General features: G+C 37.7%; 1 protein-coding gene across 1 annotated transcript in view; it reads right to left on the bottom strand.

Moving 5' to 3' along the window:
* BBS9 (Bardet-Biedl syndrome 9) overlaps nucleotides 1-12,108 on the bottom strand; it is a 252,846-nt gene that overhangs the window by 144,155 nt on the left and 96,583 nt on the right. The gene's annotated exons all lie outside the window — the stretch shown is intronic.

The following is a 12,108-nucleotide window of genomic DNA, read 5'->3' as shown; positions in this document are numbered from 1 at the left end:
AAGATCTGTTCACATGAATGCCACTACATCTTCATGTTGGCTGGATAATACTCGGCTTACAGCAGTGCTGATTACCTTCACTGCCATTTAAATCAACCCAAAGCACCTCCCTCAATCACATTCTCCTGTTTACTTATCTGCAAAATGGGGTAATAGGTGCTTGACTGGAACTGTGAAAAGCCTCACAGAAAAATGCATTTAAAGTGTAATTAGTATTACAACAGATTTTACAAAGGAAAAACTTGCAGAGCTTGATCCATTAGCATTTGGCAACAGCAGGGAAATGAAAATACTATACAACGCATCTTCAGACAGGAATTAAAGCCAACCAGCTGTTAGCATTTGGTGGAGAGAAACTATTTTTAATCTGCAACACTGGCATTACAGATGTGTGTGTGTGTTCCCTCCAAACTCCCATGTGACTTGGAAGATAAAGAAAACAGAGTTTTAGGGAACTATAAATATGAAACATTTCAAACAAAATGTGTTGATAGCTTTTGATTTATATTTTAAGATGTAACGTTTCCAAACAACATGGAGAACCCACAGGACACCCATAAGCCCAAACACTACATAAATTAGAGCCCAGTAACAAAATTAAACCAAAAAAAGGCCACCTAACCACGTGAAGAAGTGAAATGTTAATCCCAAATAGAGAAAACCAACATGACATAGTTCAGTTGGAGATTAACAGTATCACAAACATATAACCTGATGTAATCATGCCCCCAGTCAGTTTGTTCAGACAAAAGCTATGATGTTCTTCATACCTCACGTTCTACACAAGGTTCAGTTCCACACTGCGGTTATATTTCAACAGTTATGGGTGACAAAGCTCCATCACAGACACAACACGAAGTAGCACCCTATACCAGTTATATCTCACCACTGCAACCAGTCATTGTACAGCTATACAGCTTCACCTTTCTGAGGAAGCAAGCTACAACAGTGAAGTTCTCCTCAGTCTAACAGAGACCTTCAAATATCTCATTGCCTTTCCTGTCCAATAGGCATTTAAGAATTCATTAATTAATTCCTCGATGATCTCTCACTCGGTGCTATGTTTTAACTTACACTATATAACTCAGGCCTTTTACATGGCATTTTACCTTAAGGATCCTTCATTTCAGAATTTGCTTTCTTTCTATTTTATAACCATGACCAAAGGAGGTACTCACCTCCTCATAGGCTATAGATATAAAACAAATCTCCCAGTACTCCCAAACAATACCTAATGTACCAAGCCTTTAAGCTGTTTTGAAAGCACCTTTGTAAGAAACCCTAAAAATACAGCTGTTAGAAAAGTTTGCCTTTGGTACAAAATGCACATTAACACAACACAAATATACACCAGTGATAGGCCTAAGTTTCTAAAGGAGAGGTGCAGTCTTGGAGTGTTGCAGGTCACTAAAACACACAGCAATTAAATCTTTACATGACTGCATATATACAAGTTCAACTTTTGTACTTCCAGAGAAACCAAAAAGGGGAAAAAAAACCCCTCATTTCTAAGTCCTAATCATTCTATTAATAGATTAATTGACCTAATACAGCTTTCTGAGCTCTGGAACACCCAGGATAACACAATATGAATTACAATACTATAATGTGCGATATACACATGGCATACGCGGCCATGGTAGCTTTAAAAAAGCCATAGAAACCATAGAAAAAAGGTTGCTTGTACAACACCCCTTAAGATATGTCAAGCTGAAAGCCAAAGCAACAGAGAGCAGCTGGAAGAACTAAAGATAGTTTGAGATTATAAGGTTCCACAGTAAGTGTTTGATCTGAGGCAAAAAGAAGGAATCTTCCCTCACAGAGGAAAATTACTGTAAACATTTCAAAGCCATCAGGTGAAAACTCTACCTATATTGCATAAGGCCTATCATTGCCTATTTAACAATTTTCCTTTTCCTTCTTTAATGTCCCAAAGCTTTCAAACAAAACTAAAAATCAGGTTTTCAGACTTTCTAACAGCAATGGAAGAAAAGAATTTAGCCAGTGCAGGAAACCAGCATGTGCTGAAAGTATGCTATTGAATGTGTGTTCTTACAACTGATCAAAACTTGATTTTCATTTATATCCTTAAAGAAAGCTCATATTGAACATCTTTACTAAATTTCATATTCACAGTTGCACAGGTAGAGCTGAAATCCAGAAGTATTTTTAACATCTTGGGAATTTCCACCCTGAACACTACTGCCAGAATTTAAGTGCAATCATTTCCAAGCATAGAGTATTTCTCATGTTTTCAACCTTAAAGTGCTCAAGCAGAAAGATTTCTCTTCATACCCTTTAAGTTCCCTTCCAACCCATAATCACTCTATGATTCTATGGTTATTTATTGCTAAGTAGGCCTCAGAAGATGCTGAGAATTTGAGAAATGCAAACTAATGGTGATTTAAGTTTTAAAAACATTCAGATTTCTCCATTATTACCAATTTCTTAAAGATATTTTTTAGGGCACTTTTTAACTTCCAGCATTAACTTCAAACTTAATAATCCCTCTTGAAAACAGCTTGCAACATACCCACTCTTGCATATTCAGACAAGTTCCTTGGGGCAATAATGAACATCACTCTCCCAGGCTCATTTCAGTAATACAAGAAAACACAAATACAATTCCAAAAATACAAAATGCCGCCTTATTAGCTGGCTACAAAGTTGAAGAAAACTGAAAAACTAAAGGCCAAGAAGTGAGTATGAATTTCCAAGGCATTTTGTTTTAAATTGGTAGTACATTTTCTTGGAGGCCCTAGCACCATTGGGACTGGAAACTCTCACAGGTTTTATGCCGTATTCTAAACCAGAAAACAGGAAATGCGACCGACAATTTGGGGGGGAGTTGGGGGTTGGTTTTGTTTTAATCAGCCAAGAAAAACATACTGTCCACCACTGGTGAAGTTCAGCCAACTGATCTTGCTCTCACCTAGCTCTGTCACACTGGGTTCAGTTTCTAGTAAATTTGAAGTATCTTCAGTTTTGGCAGAAAACAAGTTTGAAGAGAAGAAAAGTATGGCATTTAAGGAATACAATCACTTTACAGTTCATCCATAGCCCTTCAGACTAAGTCTTCAACATAAAATTTGTTAAAATAGGAGAAATAACATCTGAAATGTAATTATTATTAAATGGACACAGAGATGGTGAATTACCATCTATTATGTACTCCACAGTAAATTAATCCATAAGCAAGCCTTTATACCGGCTCAAAAGAGACATTCTGCACACAGTTACAGAAGCAAAAACATAGATCACAAGCACATGGGTCTTCTCCTGGCGATTTTTCTTATGGAATATTTATTGCCAGGTAGTTCATTGATCTGATCCCTTCCAACTATTTTTAAACAAAATCAGAAAGCAGGATGTTAATGCATATAAATTAGAAAATAGAATGCTTAGAAATGCTAGGATTATTGCTTGTCCATTCCTATTGCAACAGGACAATGACTACTACTCCACCTTTTCACAGATTAACTCATTCCAGAGAAGGAAATACAACTCACTTATTAAATCTAAAGCAAGATCTAGCAAAGTAATTTTTCATGACTTAAAGAAGTCTCCATCACATATCTGAGTTCACCTGGAACATGTAAGCATTTAAAGGAAAGCATTTTTTTCCTTACAAGCCTCTTTGTCTACCTTGCACATCTGGTATGCAGCCACATAAAAAAGGTAAGACACCAGGCAAGCAAACTTTTACAATTGATAAAATAAGTGATAATAACCACCTACTTAATTAAAATCCCAAATATCCCTTATTCTGGGAGTAAACATTTATGGGCAATTCCCAAATTAGTTTACAGAGTTAACAAAAACAGTGATTAGCAGCCCAATTCCCTGTGCAGACTATCTCACTCAACAACCATTGTGCACAGAGCCTTTGACAGGTGACTAAAGCTTTATGGAATGCAGGCAAAGATATCCATGTCAGAAAGTGATCTTTATCAAACACTCAGCTCAAGCAAGCTACTTCTAAACACCACGGCATTCCCATAGCACTGCAATGGGTACAGGAGAGCTCATGTTGGGATTAAGTACCTCAGGCCACAACTACCTGACCCTTATCAGAAGGCCTGGGCTAGTGCTAACCATGACCTCAGTTCTTAAAACGGTAGCACAGGCCCACCATGATGAGGACAAAGCATCCATTCATCACACACCAAACACTCAACATTCAAGTGAAGCGCAACATGACCTCTATCTGAGACAACATCAGAGATGAAAGACACTGCAGCATGACGACCCATGCTTTATCTGGATGCACCCAGCTACCTCCTGAAATTCTACTGCCTCCCTTGAGGACTGTGGAATTATTGATCATCACAAGTAATTAATATAGCAATCTGTCTCCAGAAAATAGAAAAGCCAGATTAAGGAAGTTCACAAGGGAAGTTGTGTGGTTTTGTTTTCTGCAATGTTAAATTGTAAATTGCTGTAAAGCAGGATCATCTGGGTTCAAACTTAAACAGAGGAGATTTAGGTTGGATATAAGGAAGAAATTCTTTACTATGACAGTGGTAAAGCACTGGGAACAGGCTGTGCAAGGATGATGTGAATGCTTCACCCCTGGAAGAGTTCAAGGCCAGCTTGGACGGGGCTTGGAGCAACCTGGTCTAGTGGAAAGTGTCCCTGCCCATGGTAGAAGGTAGGAACTAGATGAGCTTCAAGATCCTTTCCAGCACTAACCATTCTATGATACTACCTATAAGAACATAACACAGTTTACACATTAAGATGCCAGTCATCTCAAACACTTCATAAGAGCCAAATACATGTACATTATGGCATTCTTAAATTTAGAATCCCCTTCAGAGACTTCACATGTACCAAAGCTGTCTCTTACCTTCACAAACCAAAGTAAGAGTGTGTTATGACCATGGAGAGCACTGCCAGGGATGGGGCAGCCACAGCTTCTCTGGACAACCTCTGCCAGTGCCTTACCAACCTCACAGGTAAGAACTTTTCCCTAACATCTAATGTTTTATACTGCTGCCTATCATTTTCTGAGCTTCTTTGTTTAAACCCATGGTAACATAAAGGAATTCCTGTTGTTTCTGGTGTTCCTTCTGTGGTTAGGATTACACTTAAGACTATTTTAATGTGATTAATATACTTTTCTCTATTTGCTTGTTGTTGTTTTTGTAAAGGGGGTTAGTATTTTTGAAAAGCCAGATAAAAATTAATATAGTTAAAGGGAAGAATAACTCAAAGAAAATTATTTAAAACCTGACATTTGACCTTCTCCTGACAGCCTATCCAAAAGTAAATATTGCAGCCAGTTTTACATGTGAGTAATTACTTATTATTTGATTAAACTATTAAATACCAAGGGGGGGGGAGGGCAATAATTCCTTTAAAAAAGGCTAAAAACATTTTCCAAAATACATGATACTTTTCAATACATTTAGAGACAAGTTATACATTGTAAAATTCAAATTCAAAAGCAGAGTTATAAAATTAGTAGCTTATCTGAGTGAAGGAACATCTGCTACAAATTACACAAACCCCAAGAAACCAGTGAGTTACAATAAATGCTTTACTCACCCCTTCAAAACAAAAGTTCCATTTAAGCATAGGGATGTGCTAAATAATGCACAGATATGTCATGGACTCTCTGATAGCACACAAATACTGGAAACAGAGTTTCACTGTAAAGCTGGAGTTGAATTGGCAGCAATATATAAAAAAGAAATACAGCCAGACATTAGCTAAATGGAGACACAGAGGTGGAGAGCTTGGTTTATACCCTGAGTATATGATATTGTATAATGATCACAAGACCATTTTACAACAAAGGACCAAATTTTAAACAGGAAAGCTGCAAGCTGTATCTACTAAAATAAGCTGGGAACCTCAACAAACAGCTTAAACTAACAGGGGCCTTGTCATGAAAATTTCTAAAAGTGCATTTCAGTTCAACAGCATCTACCAATGCCCAGGAAATCAAGAGAAATCCATTAGATCCTACTTCTGCACACAGTTAGGTACAGTGAAGCTCAACGGGTGACATCGCAGATTGGCCAGTTCCAGTGGGAACATTGCATTGATTCAGTAAAGGCAGAATTACATCCTATTACAGACCATTACTCACAATGTGATCAGTCATATGCACCTAGTGGGGAAAAAAGTATTCAAAACATATTAGTTATCAGGTGATGAGTTTTAGAAATCCAGAATAAATCCACAGGTCATTGTTTCCCAAGAAGTACACAGGAAAACACATCTCCTACCTCCAGCTCATCTCACATTTATATTTTACTATAGCAAGAAACAATAAGCATGCTGACAGACACATCTTTAAAAGGTTGATAAAACCAAAGCCAACTAATACATAATACAGGTATTTTTCCATCTTCACAGATGAACACAAAGCCATTCCAGCAAATCCTAATGCAACATCTCTAACAATAAAAGTATCAGTATCAAACTAATCATCAAAGCAGTCTAGACAATGAAGTTCTAAGTTAAATTCCAAGCCATTAAACTTGCCCCCCTCGATCCCATTTGCAATTTTGGCACTTGTGCTTTATACTGAACCACCTGAGGGAATTTCCAGAAGTCCCTCTTCAGGTTGAGCCAGCATATAATTTATAGTGATTAGAAACCACAGTGGTTGCTAACACAGTGTCTGGGATTCAGAGTGATGAAATTAAGATAATACACTATGGAAACAAATTCTAAACATAGCAACCAAAGAAAATGGGTGGCAGGCTAATTAGAAGCTCAAACTTAACAACAATAGTTATTTCAAGGAATCTTGCACTAAAATTACTTTTCTATTTTGAGATACTTTATAGAATTTCTCTATAATTAGTAAATTCTTGAGAAATGTGCCAGTACATTTGAAAATAAAACGGGCTGGAGAGAGCCTCGGGTGACATGGCCTAGGGTGAGGTGTCCCTGCCCATGGCAGGGGGGTTGGAACTCAATGAGCTTTAAGGTCCCTTTTAACCCAAACCATTCTATGAGTCTATGATTCTCAAGTTGAAGTACAAAGGTTGCAAAGCGTATGAACTGCTTGCTTGAATATCTTGTCTTTGAATTAAAACTTTGCTATGATTTCTTTTTTTTTTCCATCTGAAAGAGACACAAGCATTTCCAAACAAAGGCACATCATGATGAAATGCAGTCTTTTTAAACTCACTCAAAACCTCAGTCTATCAAATCAGACGAGAATTCAGCAGAAGGACTAGAGTTCATCAGGTTTTACTGGATTTACTAGCAAAAAAAGAAAACAGTCTCAAAGCAGTCACTTACAGAAAGTAGAATTCCACTGTTGCAAGGTTCAACACCAAGAAATTTCGAATAGTACTCTTGTGCTCCTCCACAGAGGAACTACAGCACAGACCACAACAATGTTCTCTCCACAGCAATACCCAGCAAATAGCCTTTACAAACTCAAACCTCACTCTACTTCACCTGGCTTCTATCAGATTAGACATTAGAAAGAAATTGTTTCCTGTGAGGGTGCTGAGGCGCTGGCACAGGGTGCTCAGAGAAGCTGTGGCTGCCCCATCCCTGGCACTGTTCAAGGCCAAGTTGGATGGGGCTTGGAGCAAGCTCTTCTAGTGGAAAGTGTCCCTGCCCGTGGCAGGGGGTTGGAACTGGATGAGCTTTAAGGTCCCTTCCAACCCAAACCATTCTGTGATTCTATGTGAACAGTTGCCATACAGCTATGATTACTTTCAGTGGTGCAGATTTCATCTTATGGGAGCAAGACAAGTTTTGATAGACCAAAAAAATATCCTACTGCCAAGTCACACGGTAGGTGGACTTAACCTAGTAGTGAGGCAGCAAACAGCTTCTCCTACCCCTGCCTGAGACCATCCATCTATAGAAAAACAAAGAAAACAAAAAAGAAACCACCTGAACTAACATTACAGTATATTCAATGGCAACTCTTCAGGTGGCAATCAAAAGAACATATTTTTAGGTCACCAAAACAGTTGTGTTGCAGATAATGGCCAATGACCTTCTTCTGCACACCTGGAACTATACCTGCTAACTCTCTTGTCTCAAACTGACAAATTAGGAAAATTCTCACCTGAAATACCTTGTTAATTCACAAGCACAAAGCCCACAAGAACAGGATCAGGTGCAGGTTTCTTTATGCATGCACCTGCCCTAGCCACACAGCAAATTCCACCAATGCATTCTGCCAGTTAAACAGAGGAATTAGAACTTAAGAAGGAATAAAGAACAGAACCAAAAGAAACAAGTGCTTTTTCCCAAATCTTACATTCACAGCAAGACAAGCTGCAAAACTAATAACTGTTTTAGTGTGCAAAAACTATTTTATCACAGGATTATACAACACAGGTTCCTGATTTGCCCCCAATAATGTAAAAGTCAACATTATGGATACATGTACATATTTATAGGATTGGGACTTTATTATTAATAGCATTCTATATTGTACCCCTGCTGTGCTTCTAAATATAGATGAAGCTATATGGCTTTGTAACATTCATTCAAAATACACTCTTTAATGATACACTCAATCTCTTAGCTTTTGAAAAACATCATGAAAAAGAAACTTCAAATTTGGCAGTATAGGTGAAAGTCCTTCACCCATGTCTTTGGAAATATGACTTTTTCCCTGCTTCTGGTCCTAACTCCACTCATACCACGCATCATTGTTCTTTTCCTTAAAATAAATTAACATAGAGGAGCTAACAAAGAGATTAAAAAAAAAATCTTTCCAATTTGTTTAGCACCAATTCTCTGTTGGAAGAGCAGCCATGTGGCAAACCCGCCAGTGTTTGAGACAAACACATTTTTGACCTAGCCTCACTACCTATGTACTCTGGTATGCTGATATAAAAGCAAGGCAGTTCAGGCTACCTGGAGTTAAAGAGGAACAATCTCTCACCTTCAAAAAGGCTTTGGAGGCACACTCTAAAAGATCCAAAGTTCAGCTCAAGTCAACTTCCTAGAAGAAAGCCATTTTTTCCAGCAAGGAAAACATCCTAGCATCCAATGCACAAGAACTAACACATTTTCATTGCAGCCCTCCATGCAAACATTTCATTTCTCAACTTCTTTATTCTAGAAGGCAGCTGAGACTATGAAGGAGATGGGACAACATATGTAAGGTGTTTTTTAAGTCCTACTCACCTAGACTTAGGTTCCCACAGGCCTTGAAGTAGGAGAACAGATGAAAGAGACAGCAAGTCAGTACACTTCAGTGGCTGAAATGTGACAACTGACCTCATAACTTTCTGGTTTAAATCTAGAAAAATCTCATTATCTGAGCAGAAGTTTATGGATAGTTCTACTGCATATTTGGATTAACAAACTGTACCCTCAATTATGAAGAACAGGAAAGAGCTCATTTTTCAACGCTAATATATAACCACACATATACACACCCCACTAAATTAGTAACAAATGCTCTTTCTGATAAGCTTTCTGATATGAAAAGATTTTCCTTTCAAAAAATTTCAATTTAAACACTTGTCTTGTTCCCCTGACGTAATACAGCTGAAGTTCATGCCCTGCTTCAGTCAAATCTAATAGTTTTAACTTCATTTCAACTATTACTTCTCATAACAAGATGTACTCAAAAGGGTATTTATGTTTGCTTTATTCTATCGCATCAAAGTTAGGAAAACACATCTGGGGAGCGTACACTGTAGCCACACTACAGACCAAAAATCCAGATAAATGCTTTGTCTAGAGAGATGACTGGATAAGTTGGCCAAATATCAGAACAAATCCACTTTGATGTTTCAAGTTGGTGGAGCTCAGAAACATGATCTAAATTACACAGTTATGTCCTCTGAAAAAGTAACAACCATCTCCTCATTTAGCATCTGCTGGGGGGGGGGGGGGGGGGGGGAAGGGAAGCATTCATCATTAATAAAACTGTAAGAATCTAAGGAAAAACATTTGTCTGCTTTCACTCATATTCTTACCTTTTCCAGGGCCATCTCTCCAGTGGCCTATTACCAGAAACGCCTTGGAGTCTGCTTAGGAGCCCATAGAGAATGATGGCATTTGAGATTCACATTACAGATACACACAGCTGAGCTCAGACTGCATTGAGCTCCTGTAGGGTTTCATGTAAGCAATTCCCTCGGAGTGATGCTGAGCCACTTGTCGAAAATTAGTAATGAAAATATATAAAAATAGATAAAACCTCATATCAGGTGTAGAACTAACTTACTGAGCTCGATCAACAGACAGCTGGCATCTGGCTAAATGATAGGACTGGAGAGAATTACTGAGCACCATTCCTGTGGGAAGAAGTACTAAAGAAAACCTGCTGTGCAATGAGAACACGAACCAAACATTATGTTCTTTTCTAAATGGAAAATTCCTGGGGGAGAATATAAAAGAATAATCATTTCCCAACGGAATTAACCCCATTGCAAAGCTTATTGTTAAAGGAACTGGAGGAAGGGATGTCTGCTACCCTAACAGAGTGAAGGAACTATGAAGAACCAGGAAGACATGCAGCACTGCTTTCTTTTGCAGCAAATACAAGAACATGGCTGTTGAAAACAGGAAAATTTACAAAGACCAAAGAAGGTATCTAACTTTCCATGCCTTTGACTCCAGAAGACCCATCCTCCTCTCCACTGACTACATAGGAAATCTAACTTTCTAGATGAAAAGTACTTCTGTGAATCTCACTCACCTATAGCACAATAAAGCAAACCTCACCTAGTCAAAAGATATGCCTAGATCTTTAGCAGTAAGTACTGTAATAAAACATATAAGAAATTTCATCTCATGAGAGTCAATCTTCATTATCAATGAATGCCTTTTTCTTCTGCATAGTAGCACAAGAATAAAGACAAAATTCCCAACACTTTCCTGCTGTGAATAGTAGTATGCGAAAAAGCATGCTGTAAAAGCAGCCAAGAAAGTGGTCCACAGACAAATTAACCACAGACATTTTAGTTCCCTGAAGAACAAAATTTTAGTACATTTGGGTTTGGATTCACGATCTACAGTGCTCAAAAGTTAAGTAATTCTGGTTATAAGTAAATCAAAGCTTTACCTGAGAAAAGAAACTATTAAGAATATTTCTTTTCTATTGAAACAGGACATTCCAGCTTAAGTCTGTATACCACACACTTCTGTTGGAAACATAAACTACAGTTTAAAAACAATCAACATAAACCAAAAGCAAACAAGTGTCCTTTTATCTGGGGCTCTTGTGGTTAAAGCATCATGTTCAAGAAAGGATAGATGTGTGACATGTTGTTTGGACCCTTGCAGACTCATCCACAGCATACAAAATTCCACTACTTCAACTGACACATGACTAAGGACAGCATGTAAACATTGTACTATATTCAAGTTCTTTTAATTGAGATTTTACACAAGGAAAAATCAAATGCAAAAGGTAAACAAATTAATAAAATACTTTTCCTTCAATATATAATCATAATTTTAATATAATTATCTATATCTAAATAGACTAAAATATATAATTCTTACTACATAATTATGTTCTTAAATAGCAGTTTTCTGTGTGTGGATAAAACATATTCAGTTGGTATCACTCAAAAGTATTCACAGAAACAGAAAACCTGAAGCCATCCCGAACTTTAGCAGGGTTACTCTGATGTAGTAATTCATTTGAGAAAGAGTAGCTCCATATTAAATGAAAGCATTCTTTCCCCCAAAGTCAGTATTTAGCATTTGCAACCTCTGAAGATCACTACCCTTATCAGCAGTTATTATCAGAGTACTGATGGACAAAATCCCTTTCAAAATGGCAAGAGGGTGCTCCTGTCAGTAATTATCCCTGCTAATTGCCCTCTTTCATTTAGTCTTTTCTAGTGTGTGTTCCTCTTATCTGTTTTTCTTCATGTGATACCAGCCAGGGCCTCTCTCAATTCACCTGCTGCTTCATTTAACAGTCTAACCCCTCCATAATCACTTGTTTGCTTTCCAAATTTCTTCCCATTTTCAACCTGTTTAAACTGAGTATTTATCAATTTATTTCTTTATTACCAATCTGTGAAAACATGGCAAAGATATTGGGGGGGGGGGGGTGTCACCTGATGTAAGTTCTAATGGTAGATGAGTTAGATACATACCTTATGTATGACAAGACATCAAGATGCTCTTTTTCTTTCAGCTTTC

The sequence above is a fragment of the Melopsittacus undulatus genome, chromosome 1, assembly GCF_012275295.1.
Source record: "Melopsittacus undulatus isolate bMelUnd1 chromosome 1, bMelUnd1.mat.Z, whole genome shotgun sequence".
NCBI lineage: Eukaryota > Metazoa > Chordata > Aves > Psittaciformes > Psittaculidae > Melopsittacus > Melopsittacus undulatus.
This window is presented reverse-complemented; position numbering and strand designations above follow the sequence as displayed.